The sequence below is a fragment of the Strix aluco genome, chromosome Z, assembly GCF_031877795.1.
Source record: "Strix aluco isolate bStrAlu1 chromosome Z, bStrAlu1.hap1, whole genome shotgun sequence".
NCBI lineage: Eukaryota > Metazoa > Chordata > Aves > Strigiformes > Strigidae > Strix > Strix aluco.
Window position 1 is genome coordinate 49,977,558 of NC_133971.1, and position 12,228 is coordinate 49,989,785.

Sequence of the window (12,228 nt, forward strand, 5' to 3'; positions counted from 1 at the left end):
ATGAGGCCCCATGTCCCATGGAGTACTTGTAAATTTACGGTCGGCTTTACCTGATGTGCAGATAGGTTCATTGTGCGGTTATCTTGGTAAAGACTGCCAGTGGTTTGGGGGCTTTATGGTATTGACTAAGGCTATGAAAATAAAATAAAGGGCCTGAAACTGAAAATATTAACCCTTTACAAGCCAGAGGGACCACTTTGTGTTTCTGTAGAGGTTCTAGTGCAGAAGAAAAATTACACGATCCATGCACAGGGATTAATTTACATAACACAGCTAAAGGCCTGAGATTGGGATGTGGTGGAGACCTGGCTGCTTCCCACCCAGGACAGTGAGATGTATTAACACATGCCATTGGTAGCAGTTGTGCAACAAGTGGGATTGGCGCGTTGAACACCCAAAGCCTGCTGCAGAGATGGCTTCCCCACTGTCCGGGCATGGTGGTTCTTGCAGCTAAAAGCACCAGAGGTATTAAATGAGAGACAGAGGTATTAAATGCCACAGTATCCATCAGAAAGACCCAGGGCTTCAGAAGGGACCCATCACCTTCTCTGCATCTCCCCTCACACTGGAGCACAGAGGGAGCCAGCAGCAGGATGAAGCCCCGAACCCCCCATACAGCATGAGGACCAGGAAGTCCCCAAGTCCCTGAGCAGTCTCCCTTCTCCAGGGCTGCCTGGCCCTGGGCTGTGTCAGCTGCTCCTACTACTTCCACCTTGTAGTACCAGGGAGATGCTAAAATACCATCGGGGCGAATTCATGGAAGGGATGACATGCGGACAGAGACACCCCAGCACTATCTTCAAAATTAAAAATTGAGTTTACTTAGCTTTGGAAGGAGTGTTTGCATACAATATAGTAGCGGAGAAAACACTGAAATACATTCTTCCAAGAAGGAAACCCCAGGCTATTGACAGCTTCTGGAAAATTAAAACAGTCACAGAGGTTTTTCCCTCACAGAGTATTAATTTGAATTAAATACATAGAACACATCCTAATAAAAGATATATATTAAAATACAGTGGAGAACATCACACAGTGTGGACATCTGTAAATGGTGTGATCTCACTGACCTTCTCAGGAAAAGATGTACCAAAGTCGAGGGAGGGTTGTAAAAACAGGCTCTTTGTAGAAACACTCATCTCCATATTCTTTCCTAGGAAAGTAAGTACAATTTCAAAAAGGAAAGCATAAAGAAGTCTACCATCAGTTATTAAACAAGCTGTCTTTAATGTCCAGATTTGCATTTCATTTCAGTATTTTCATAGTACTACCTGCAGAACTACTTTGATAATACAAGTTTGTGTTAGAGGAATGACAGATCTCTGAAAATGCTTCCCTGAGAAGCATCTGGACACTGGCAAATAAAGGTATAACAAAAAGGGAGAAGAATCAGTGATTTTCCTATTGATCTGAAGTTACTGATCTGCCACAAGGGGCTACAACTTTTGCAGGTGCCCAAAGTCATATACGGCATGTGATATGGCAGCTCTACCTTTGTAAGAATCTGGATACTTAATCAGTCAGGAAAATGTTATCCACCAGCCACGGGAAACTAATGTAAAATTTCTATGGAGTCCTCCATGCTATATATATATAAAAAAACCCCAGCTACGAAACAAAATAAAAATGCCTAGAAGAAGAAACTGAAAAAGTGGGTGAAGTGGAAGAATGACATCTGCAGAACTTCAAAGCGATGTACCGGGAAGGCAGGGTGAGAGATGTGCTTTAGCCTTCTGCTTAGTGAAACTTGTTGGAGAATAATTGTTGGGACAATGGGGAGGGGGCATCCACAGCTCTGTGCCTTCATGGGGGATCTGCAGCAACTCTGACCCACACCAAGCCTTCCAGTCATTGGACAGGGAATAAACAGTTCCAACTCTTGCCAGGAATATCTGGTGCAGCGATCTCTTTGACAACCATTTCCAAGAAAGCAAAAGCCTGTCAGTCCTGTCGGTCCAATGAAAGGTTTACCTCATTTACAGACTTATTCTGCTCTGAGGAACAAAAACACCATGCATAAAGGCTGACTTGCTAAACCAATCATTATCAGTGGTGCAGTCTGCAATAAATGCAGACAAGTGGAGTCTAACCACTCCTGACTTGGGCAAGTAAGCCATTTTTCTCTTTTTTCTTCAAATTTCCCAAGGAGGGACATTTACCATCAGGCCCCAGCTCCCTGTGAGGCAGTCTGCAGGGAAGGGGAGCAGCAGCGGCTGCCGGGCATTGACAGAGTCAGTGCAGATCCCCAGGGATTACTTGCCAGCCTGTTTGCAGTTTGATCCCACTTAGCACAAGCAAATATCAAAATATTTTGTTTCTAAACAGACGACTGAAGTCTGTTATGCAAATCATTCTTATCCTAATGCACAGGCAAATGACTGAATTAGAGCAATAGGATTAGATGCTAATTTGTCAATATGATAGTTCAATTTAGAATATATTTAAAAAAAAAAAAAAAAAAGCTGACAGTGGAGTTTCTGGTCTACCAGTCAAACATTTAAAGGGATGACGTCTTCTCTTTCTGGAGAAAATTCCCCTAGAGGAGGGTAATGGACTAATAAAGGCAATTAAGGGTAAAGGCATCAGGGGCTTCCCTCCAAATCACAGCAAGAAAGTCACCGAGCCCTCTTCTTCCCTGAGCCCATGTTGCCTGCAGTGTGAGGGAGGGGCCACACTCAGGCCCTCCCTCCCGTCTGGGACCCATTTGCCCCCAGCTGGGGAGAGTTGTCGCCTCCCCCACGCCCGTCTGTCTCGCAAGTTGTTGCCCAGCCCCAGGCACCGCGCTGTACCAGAGGAGAGCCAGTGCGGGGTTTACCTCCACCGCCATGTAGAGGGCATCTACAGTGTCTGTGCCAAGGCCACAGTCTTGAGTTTTTACCGAGGAGCCCCCTCTCCCTCTTCCAGCCCGACAAAGGAAACAGCAACATTTTCTCGTGGTGTTACAATCCCAGCACCATAAAACCCATGTTTCTTTCCCCCCATCTTGCCATGCAGTCCTTTCCCTTTCTATTGTCTGTCTGCAGAGCAAGCCCAGCCTGCTGTTTCACCTTCAGCAAAGAAAGATCAGTGGAAGTGCCTGATTGCTTAAAGTGCAGTACAAGGAGCACTAGGCTCTGATATAGCAATTTCTGTCTGAGACAATTTAGCTTTTGATCTCTAGATGCAGTTAATTGCTAGCTATGCAGACATTTGTGGGGGAGAAAACAATCACAAGCCATTTTAGAAGCGAGATTCTTGATGCTTAATCTTGCACCTGTCCTAAGAACTGAAATGGGCTTTTCTTAGTCTGGGTCATGCTGCACAGAACTGCAGATCAACCAAAGGCAAAACATTTCAAATGTCAAATAGATGCAAATCCGCTGCTCTCTCTCATGATAAAAAGAGAAAGTCACCAGGATAAAAACAATAAGCTGTTACAACTCATTAACAGCATTCTTCATGTCTCAAAAATAAGGCAATAAATCATATACAGAATAATTGGAAAAAGCAGCTACATTCATTGTTCATTTTGGTCTTCTTTGTCTTCATGTGGTAATACAAGGACAGCAGAGCGAAGTCTCGCTTCTCCAGGGAGAAAAGCAATGCTATTTTTAGATGGGGAAGGGAGGAAGATAAGACACGACACCCTGGAGTGCACCTCATTCAGGTTCAAGTCCCAGCATGTAAAACAAGTGCCAGCAAAAAAACCCCCTCTGTCTAGGAGTTGGTTAGGTATGTCTCATGCTCCCTCAACCATAGCTGCCCTGCTACAGGCATAAGATGTGACAAATATCCTGCTACCCACCACCAATTTGCTTCTATTCTCCTGGGTGTAATAATGACACATCTCAAACCCCTGAAGCCTGGTATTTTAGGATTGCCTTAAGAAATGTCATTCCAAAGCTCTGTTTAGCCCACAAACCACAGCCAGCTGAGGCTGGCAGGGCCAGCTTTGGAGGGGTATATGAAACAGGGCAAGCACCTCTCCCTTGCTGTCATGCTGCCCCCAGTTTAGGACCTGACTGTGCTGGAGGGTATAGCCACGCTGCCTGGTTTGATTTGCCCTGTGCAGTCATCCTCCTTTGGTTTAATTACCCCTCCCTGCACTCACTGGTATTCTGGCATTCCCAGTGCACAAGAGCAACAGTGCCATTCTGCACTGCGTGAAAAAAACACTTCCCTGTCTCTGCTTCAAATCTGATACCCAGCTTGCCCACTGAGCAGTACTTGGATGCTTTTAGCAAACTCTCAGCAATGACTCAAGCTGTCTTTCATTTTTTCCTGAGCTAAGAGATCATAATTTTGTATATGTAGTCACTTTTCCCCTGACAGCCCCAACACAGAATTCATTTTAGTGCAATGAGCTATTTCAGCATCTTTTTAGAGTCAGCACTAGATTTGGTTATCCTGAATAACATTTCATCGGCTGTAAATGTCACTATTTGCTTGTACCACCTTCTTCAGGCCACTTAGGAAGATGCTGAACATCAGGCCCAGGACTGCTATCTGTAGGACCTCCTCCTGATGTACAAGGTGACCATTTCTTCCAACCCTCTCTTTTCTGGGATTTAGTCCACATGTAACCTCTTCTGAGTTAGCACTGAGGGTAATCTCTCCTGTTCCATAATAAATGTCATTTGTTAGGATCCCTTTTTTCTTCCCTAAGGCTGTGTTGAAAGCTACATAGCCCAGCCAAGCACAATCTGTGTGCTCATAAAATCCTTCCAAGAATTCTTGTGGCTGTCAGGCCTGATCTTCCTCTCAACACCAATGTTTCTTCTCAAACCTTCAGTCAAACCTGTGACCATTACAAAACAAATGAGAGCCTTGACTGACCTCTAGCTCCCAGGATCACTTCTGCAGCCCCATTCAAAGCCTGGCATTGCATTTCCACTTCCATCCCTCTACACCCAGAGCTGACTGTAGCACCAGATTACACACAGTAATTCAGAAATTTCTTATTTGTGGTGTGTGTTTTTTCAGGACTCCTGGGTAAACACCATCTGGTGCTGAGAATTTGTTAATGTTTAGTTTATCAATTTGTTCTAACATGCCTTTTCCCAACACCTTCATTTGAGGTGGTTCCTCAGACTCCCTCCCCAGTCACGGTGTCTTCATCATAGTGAATGCCAACGCAAAGAATTTGCTCAGGTTTTCTGCAATGCCCTTGCTGTTCGCCAACAGATCTTTTCACATGGGATCATTTACTGGCTCCACCAGATCCTGATAATCTCTATGGACTATGGACTGGTGTTGTACAGCCAAACTGATCCTGCTAATATTTATATATCAAGATAGATTTTAAATGCACTTATACTTCAAGTACATGCTGCTAAGTTTACTATGAAAATTTCAGATGGAAAACACCAAATGTGATCTTGGTACACATCCAAACACAAATGTGAATTCTTTTGAGTATTTCCCAAACAGGAGCAATTTTTATCTTAGGGATCTACCAAAACTAACTGATAACCAGCCCACAAGCACACTGTGTAGCTGCCAGTCACTTCAAATGTTTGCTATTGACAGAGATGAATGGAGCCTGGAACAGCACCTTTCTTTGTGTTAAATGTTCCATTCAATCCCTGAAAGTATGCAACAGGAGAAAGAGAAACCAAATACAAGATGACCCTTGCCTAGCCAGGCATAGTGCTTTTGAAGCCCCTGTTTATGTGAAGAGGTGTTAAGAAGATTTATGTGAAGTTGCTCATGAAAATTCATAACGAGTGTTTCAGTAGTGGAAGGTAAAATATTTATTAAAAACAGTGGATTGAAGAGAAAAGCTCATCCCTATGATCAGTTTGTCATACATAAAATAAGCAATAAAGGTGACTGCCTAACATTTACTTACAATCCCAACTTAAGCCCTTAGAAAAAGAGAACCTGGAGATAAGGGACAGCAGCTTCTAGAGCACTGAAATAGAAGAAAGCAGCTTCAGTGCAAATGAGAGGGAGATGAGGAGAATGATTTATAAGTGCAATGATTAATCTTTCACTTTATGTGGGAACAGACTTGGGCATTTGATTAAATATCCAAGGTAGGAGAACAACATGTAATAACGTAAAATCTTGTTTTGCAACTGCTTTCAAGCTTTCACTCTTTCTTCCGTGAAAGTGATTTGAATTTCAGATTATTGAGGTTTTGATTTTGGTTTTTTTTCCTAAATTAAAGCTGACATCTTTGGAATAAATTTAAGTGTACAGGTGTGGAAAGGACAGGAAGAGTTTTATTCACTAACTAGTGTAGTTCCTCTGTCTTCTCTTCCTCTTCTTGTGGTCCAAGAGGTACAGAAAGCAATCATAATGATGAGGAACATGCTCTTGGTCCTGGGGCAAAAGACTGTAGCAGGCAAATTAATTGGGATGCTGTTTAGATGTGTATTCATCAGCACTGGGCATGATGACACATAAGGAACATTATTCACATAGACGTGGTTAGTATAATAAACTGGCAACCCATGTCTGGGAACGTAAAGTAACCCTTGCAACTTCATCTGTCAGACTTCACTGGTACTCTAGGCAAGGGGATGGGGGGAGGAACCCAGGAGAGCCTGAAATAGCATAGCTTCATGTGGGAAGATAATACCATCACACAGCTCTGAACAGTGGAGACAGATATTTAAAATTCTTTTTCATTAAAGAACATTTTTAGACGCTTAGCTATTGCCTTTCTCCTCTCTGTTTTCTGGGTATCATTTTAATGAATATGTATATTCCTGAATATTTTATTTATATATGTTCACTCCTTCCTCATCAGAATTCTACCTTGTTACTAAGTGACGAGGCTGTGCTGTTGCTATGTTTTCTTCCTCAATAATCCTGCTCATTTGGTGCTGCCATTCTTCTCCCTGTACAAACAGGCCTCAGCCAACAACTGGGAGAAATAGCTGGCTTTGTTTCAATGTCCCAGATTTCACTTGTGTTGGTAATTGCATCAGCTATGCTGAGCTCACAGATGTGTGGCCCTCTGAGATTTCTTACTATTGCTATACCGCTAGCTGCAGCCTCTCAGACCTCCACCCTGCCAAAGGCAACCAAACTAAACCAAGGAACCGAGTGATCTGCCAGCTTTGGTAGGACAGTTCACCCAACCAGGAGGCTTCGCTCACAAGTACATCCATCTGCAGGCACACAGCCAGATTAAGACACACATCAGACCATGTTTGAATCCAGGCACCCCACCAGAGCCCACCTGAGGTCTCACACCAACAAACAATTTAGACAAGCAAAGAGGTTATTCATTCAAAAATAACCCAATTACAGTTATCTATTGTGCTGGGAAAACAGGTTAGTGCATATTGATAGGGGTGTTTGCCCTGGGTGTGGTTGCAACAGGAGCTGTAGGCCTGTCCAGGTGGCATTCGCAGCTGCTCCCACCTCACTGCCCAGCATATGTCCAGTGAAAGAAAATGTTATCAATTCGTACCACCCAAGGGGCATGTCCAGCCCTTTGGTGCTCCAGGGATATTAGGCTTACAGAATGCAGTTAAGGCAAAAGTGGAGGGTACCAGTACAGCTGGAACCTCAGACTAGGGACCTAGTGCGCTGGGGTATTGTGAGCTGGCTCCACCAGGCTCATGATTTCCTCTCGCCTGCATCCCTTGCAGCGTGCTGACAGGACAAAGGAAGCCCCTGGCCCTGGGTGAGGGTCAGGGCTGCGTCTGCAGGGCGATGCTCCCCATGCGCCTGCTGCAGACCTGCCATCATGGCAGTGGGAGGAGTGGAGCTGCTCTGCACAACACAGCCTTGCCCAGGACCCAGCCTGTCCTCTGGGGCTGCAGGGCTCTCTGCAAAGGAAGGAAAACTACAGAGAAATGTGCATTTTAAGGCTAGAAGAGACTGTTCTTATCATCTAGTGTGATCCTCCAAATACCCTGGGAATAGCGCTTCACCTAGTAATTCCTGCTCCAGATTTATTTGGATGTTTTCAAACGATGTTGACCTTGATACTATCCTGAAATCTGTGTACAAGCTAAATATAGCTCCACATTTATAAAAGCTTACCCTGTAGTATGAATCAATTTATTTTTTACTAATACATTCACAGTTCTTTCTCACATATCTCAAATTCTAATTAACAACAACCAATGGTTTAATTTAAAATATAAGAAATATCCTGTGTTATGGAACCACAACTAGAGTAAAAAAAGGCTCAGAAAATAGGCCCACTCGTTTGCTCTCCAGCTGCAATTTCAAAAGCAGATGATCTGTGTTTTTACAATTGCTTTAAGAGCATAGCTTTGTCAGCCAGACTCCTGATCCAAGCCAATTTTTCCAGTTGATTTGCAGACCCCTTAAAATGGGTGTTCCTAATCCTGTTTTAAACACGGACACCACAGATACCATCCTGGTGGATACTTTTCGATCACAACATCCATTGCAGCTGCAAGAAGCATACTGAAGCAAGGCTTGTCTCCCTCGTCCCACAGCATAATCACAAGTTTTCAGACATAGTAAACTGGTTTGTATCCTAGCCCAATAGTCAGTTCACTAAAACACCAGACCTCATATTCCTAAACTCTCTTGCATTCCTGTTATCTTTCCATCTCTCATAAAGGCTGGTTTGTTGCTATTTCTCTGCCCTATCCCACTCTGCAGTTCCCTCACCAAGAACCACCATGCAGGAGCTTTCAGGCCCTAATTGCTCTAGTTTAGTGTGGATAGCAATTAATTTTAGTAGGAAAAACAGTGAGCCAAAATTCACTGATGCAGACGTAGAGGTTTCCAGTGTGGAAACAATGAACTCGCCTTGTTCTCTCTGAAGTCAGATTCCTGGCATGTTTAATTTAAAATGAATATATCTCCTGCTGAGTGGATAGTCGGCTTGAAATTTGGACTGAAGTGGTGTCAAGCTGCTCAATAGTAATAAGTGGCACATTTGCCTCAGCTTCCTTTCAAAAGGTATTTATTTTTGGTCTGAGAACTCTGAAGCTAATTTGGCTGCTAGTCCAATGAGATCTCACGCACGTAAAGATTTTTTGTTTGAAAAACATGTTGAATCTAGATATTTATGAATGAAGCAGCAATGGAGCATAGTCAGTATAGTACTTTAAATAGCTCAGCCTTTTGCTTTTCTTTCAAGATGAAGAATGCTTCAGTTTTTGGTAGTTCTCTCAAACACACCCTGTACTTTATTTCTTCACTAAGACATAACACATTGAGTTCATTGTTTTTGAGAAGAGTACCAATTATTGTCCAGGATAAAGCAACAATTTTAGCAAAGATGAAAAAGCCTAATGAGCTATTTCTCAGCTTCAATCTTGGCAATATAGATATGACCTGTTTATCTCATATTCGCCAGGCTTTCCCACCAGGCTCATTATCGAGGTGTAATAGCACCTATCAAGAATAATAAGAGCAAATATATAGAGTGGTCAATTCAGATGTAATATTCAGCCCTATAGAGATGACTCAAATAAACTGCCAGGAAAATTACAATTAAGTTTTGTCAGAAGCCTTTGCATGTAATAGTTAATTGAAAGAATCACTTACTAAACCTTAGCATCTTTAACAATGTCAAAAAGACAGTTAAAATTACCTAATGGTATGAATTAGGCCTAATAAAATACACAATCAAGACCAATACCAAAAACCAATACCAATAACTAATTCCAGGGACTGGCTTATTTTTTGTGTGCTTTAAAACCATTTTGCTTCTTTACCAGGGGGAAAAAGAAAAAAAATGTTTTACAATTTGTTGCTGAAAAGGAGTTGGAGCTGTCTGCCTCTTTTCAGGAAAGCCACACTGCCAGATTAGGACACAAAACATATTTTTAAGGAGTTTTAATCTTTTTTTCCTGAGGAATAGTAAAAACACCTATAAAAATAGAATTACTTTCCAAGAGGCAGCACTTCGAGCTACACATGCAGGAAAAGCAGAATGCCTTTTTTTTCAGTTATCATTACCAGTAGCCCTGCCCAATCCTGCTTTGCAGCCTAATTTGGAAATTTTTCAAAGGGCACCAAGCCTGTGATTTCCTTTTTCCTGGGGCATCTCACGGCACTATGGAAATAATGGTATGTTTGTGCCAGCCCCCCCAGATTATGCCAGCTTTTGCAGAATAGATGTTAGCAGGGGAAATGAGAGCCGAGTTGTGAGAGAGGGTAAGGAGCCCATATTGCTGCTGCCCAGGCTGGGTTCTGGTCCCTGAGGACTGAGCTAGGTGCTGCTGGTCAATGTCAGTGGGTCAGAGGACAGCCAGAGCTAACGCCATGCTGGCGTTGCATCTCCACGTCCACCTGTACGTCATGAGCCCTTTGGAGGCACTGCTCACCCATCTCTTCTGACCCTTTTGAGCCATATTCAGATGTGGCCATCTAGGAGAAAGAGCTCCCTAACACCAGTGCAACTCTTCCTGAATTGCACTGAGGTTTCTTCTAATTGGGCTGGTGCATAAGTGGTGTGCACACTCCTGCTGCACAGCGGGCAAGTGTGCGCTGCCAGGCCTCAGAGGGTGGTCAGCCTGGAAGGACACTCACCAGCAGCAAGGCACAGGGTAGGTGCAAACAGCCTGTGCTGGCTAGTTTTCGCCTGACAGGGCTAATGACTTTCTTGTATCCCCTAACTTCTATCTTGAGCAGTTTGATTCATCACGGGGGTTGCCTAAGGGAGAGGGACTGCTGCAAGGAGCTGAAGCATTACCAGAGCAGAGCAAAGTGAAGAGATGGCAGCAACTGGTGAGAAGAGCTGATTGCTTTAACAGAACACACAGTGCAAAACATAGCAATAAAACATCCACCCTGTGCATCACAGAAGTTGCAGCAATACTTTTAACAGCAACCTATGCTCTTCAGTGGGTGCACTGTCCAGGTGGGACCTGTCAGTGTGGCCATAGAATTTAGACTAAGGGAATGAGTCCAGCTTTGTTTCAACTTGTGACTGAGGTCAATCACAGCTGCTCTGCCCAAAGACAGACCCCTTCCACTCTTTTGGGCTGCCCTGAATTCATAAGGATGGTCCTGAATTTTCCCTCTGAACAACTGAGATCTGCCATGCAAGCAAATTCATATTTGAGAAAAAGTATGCAAGGAAGATGCAAGGTCTTCTTCCAGATCAGGTTGGGTCATGAGGGGGAAGATGTTTGCAGTGTTCTGGTGACATCTGACTTACAGCTTCAGGGAATGCTTATACCAGAGACAATGTCTGCCCAGCTCAGACCGCCCAGACATGCTTAGGGATTGAGCTCCAGTTTGGGAGGGTTAGCAAGTGGTGAATGGTCCTTACCTAAAAACCACCAGAGACTAGCAGTCAGGTCCTTGGAAGTAATCTGCCTGTGTTTGGACAGCTGTTGCTCCTGCGGGGAGAAAATGCACACCTTTCCTCCAAACAGTCACTTTTTCCTGGGGGTGAGAAATTACAGTGAAGTTCTGCACTGAAAACTGACTGCAAACACAGAACCTTCTCACATAGCCACCCTGCTCACTTTGTGAATTGTCACATCTGTTGACTTCAGGTAACTGAAATAGATTCTTACTACCTTCTGCTTGTTAGTTGCATTAAAACCAACACCATTGAGAGAGAGAGAGAGAAAAAGGTGGACTGTTTTCCCTATTTCATCAGCCTTCACGACATTTTCTTTACCAGGGACAGTGCAGGACAATGAGAAGTCACAGCTTCACATACAGATCCCAAGTAATTATGAAACACAATAAATATGGACTCTTACAACACAATTCTTCCAAGGTTATTTTTCAGAGGAGAGCTGTACTCTAATATTTTATAAAATTACTTCCCAAAGGCTGAATTTTTCCAGCAGCACAGCTATTTTTAATATCCAAAGCAGACTCTAGAACCACCAACCTAAAAAAATGCCATGAGATACATGAATAGAAGCTCACCTGATATCCCAAACCTTGATTCTGCACTTATGCTACCAAGGGTCTTTTAATTTTTCTGATCTGTCAGGGAATATCCCAAACAAAGCACTTCTAGTAGCATGGTTCCACCAACACCATTCAGTAGTCTTGTATCAGAGCTAACACAGAAGGGAGAGAGCTATTTAATGAATATCAGACACCACAGCAGCCAGATTTTAATTAGGGGCTTTCACACAAGAGAAGAAGAAATGAAGTTCTGGGAAGGGAGGTCTGATGACGTCTTTCTCGTCACATAGCCGTGTCAGATCACCGACTCAGTCCATGTAGATGCTGCAGGCTCTGTGTATGTTCCCTGGCTGCAGAAATGGTACTGTTCTGTTTGCTGCTTTTCAGTGAAGGGTATTTGCATGGTATAGACAGGTTCTTCACGCA

At 43.5% G+C, this 12,228-nt stretch overlaps 1 long non-coding RNA gene across 1 annotated transcript; it reads right to left on the reverse strand.

The window, feature by feature from the left end:
* Positions 1-656: 656 nt before the first annotated feature.
* LOC141918236 (uncharacterized) lies at positions 657-11,311 on the reverse strand. Its single transcript, XR_012621626.1, has 3 exons — positions 11,204-11,311; positions 1,071-1,153; positions 657-917 (listed from the first exon to the last, which is right to left on the reverse strand). It is a non-coding gene; the product is annotated as an uncharacterized LOC141918236 (long non-coding RNA).
* Between the last annotated feature and the right edge of the window lie 917 nt (positions 11,312-12,228).